This window comes from Ipomoea triloba, chromosome 12 (assembly GCF_003576645.1).
Source record: "Ipomoea triloba cultivar NCNSP0323 chromosome 12, ASM357664v1".
Classification (NCBI taxonomy): Eukaryota; Viridiplantae; Streptophyta; class Magnoliopsida; order Solanales; family Convolvulaceae; genus Ipomoea; species Ipomoea triloba.
The window spans coordinates 13,706,941-13,709,156 of record NC_044927.1 but is presented as its reverse complement, the minus strand read 5'-3'; the positions used below and the strand labels follow the sequence as shown (position 1 = coordinate 13,709,156).

Genomic DNA, 2,216 nt, shown 5'->3' with positions numbered 1-2,216 from the left:
TCCTCTAAAGACCAAAATGTTGACCTTTTCGTGGAGTTAAGCCGTGATACTACCAGCTCCATTCCTTGCTCTCCAAAGTTCAATTTGTACTCAATAAGATTCGAACTCATGTCTTCTAGACATGTTAATTTGGCTTTATCCATTGGATCACATACGCTCATGTGTATAATGGAAGCAAATGACTTACAAGGTCATGACAAAAAGAACTCTATAAAGCAATAATTCGAACCAATCTAATGTCATGACTTGTCTTTTGGGTCTAAACTCTACACTCTAAAAATAAAATAGGGGATTTCTAAAATTAAAATTCTGCTCATCAAAACTATTACAATTTTATTCCTAACAATTTCCCCCTTTTTGATGATGCCAAAACCTATACTCAATCATATTTGGCTCAGTGTAGAAATCAACTGATTTTATTTTTCAATTTTATTGCGATTAGCCACTACGATGAGTTTTCATAGATTTTTTGACCTACGGCTTATTAATTTTGACTTGTACGAAAATTATGCATTGTTGGGTTAATTCACCTTTGGAATTTTAATTTTGTACCAACATGCATACTACAAATAATTAAGTCAAATTAAAGCCATAACACACAAAACTAACAAAGATAGATATATTATAGCATAAGACCCATCAATAATTCGAACCATTACAGAATAATTCGAATCATGTCACAGAATGTCAAAATATCACCATGAACTTGAAATTTAAAGTAAGCTAGGAACAAAATTAAATACCCAACATGTTATTGATTCTTTTCCTTAGCTTACCAAAGTCATCCTTGTCCTCCAAATGGTAGAATTGTTGAAATACTCTACCAACTTTGTAACACTCCGCGGCTTCGCGTAAATCATTTGCGGGAAAAACTTTTCGCAAATACCATTTTGCACATTCTCTTGGGTTCTTTCCTTCTTGATCTAGAATGGCATCATGCGTGACTCCAAAGTGATCAGCAAATAAATCTACCATTCGATCTTCACGCTCTCGTTCAGTCATCGCGGGTGCACTTGGTTGACTTGCCTGCCTTGGGGCTGTAAATGTAGAAAATACATTTCCTGCGGGGTTAGCAAAAATTTTAAACGTTGATTTTACTCCTTCCCCCTGTGTTCATTCCCCCTGAGTTGGTGCGGTGGAACTGGAACCAACTTGACCAAATTGATTGACCTTTCTTCCCCCTGTTTTGGCAGCATCTAAAATTCTTGGGAAAAAGTGTGCATCTCCTTTTTGTTGCACCCGAATTTCACGGTTTAGAGAGAGGCTTTCTTCTTGTTTTCCCTTGAGATCTTTGGCCATGTCATGCATTATAATCTTTTGTTAAGCTACTTAAATAAATTTTTTTCGAATTCTTCTTTAATTTTCTCGTAGCTTTCTTTTATTTTTGCATGGCCAGATAAATATTTTCAGAGAGATATGTGACCATCCGAATATTTGTTCCATTTATAAATAACATAGGCATATGGTTAAGGAAAATTTGGAACATAAACCATAAGCCTTATTCAGATCAGTACATAAAAGGATTTTCACTAATCCTTCTACTTCTTCTTTTTCACGGTGGTCGGGCTAGCTGTGGTCTTAGTACGAGAGGCAGAAACGCGACTAGCAATGGTCCCACTGCCTGTGTAGCTGTGTAGCTCTAGATGTTTGAGGTGGGGATTCTGAAGGCCCACTGCCCTTCATGCGAAATAGAACATAGTCTCTATCTGGATCACCAGGTTTTTGCACTCCTACGGCTGGCTCAACTGACTGCACGGGCTGCTCTTCTTTTAGGACAATCGGGTCGGTAGAGGTGTCACCGATCTCGTGTCTGCCGTTTGCAATCCGTCTTGCTCTCAACATTTCCAATCGTGCTTGTTCGGAAATTCTCCTAGACACGGGCCTCACGGTTTTCTCGGCCTATCTTTTGGGCTTCATGGCTTCCTGCAAAAATAAACAACACAAAGAACAACTACTCTTGGACGAGTAGTGTGTGTGAGGAGGTCCCAACTTATAGATGGGTTGAGAAGCCTTGGAACTTGTAACTGTTGAAAAGTGGACATTGAATGTCTCTTCAAGTCCTTTAACGTTTTCCCAAGTTCCACAACTCAATGCTTTTGCTCCTCAAAAGCCGTTTTCTTTTGCATGGTCAAAAGAAGAAAAGTCCTTTCATCTACATGTAATATGGTTAGTACTACAAATAGATAAAGTACACGTGTAGAACAAGATAGATCAAG

The 2,216-nt window shown here is 38.3% G+C and overlaps 1 pseudogene; it reads right to left on the bottom strand.

Annotated features, from left to right (window-relative positions):
- The window catches only part of LOC115999402, a 13,563-nt pseudogene extending 12,561 nt beyond the window's left edge, over positions 1-1,002 (bottom strand).
- Positions 1,003-2,216: the final 1,214 nt, after the last annotated feature.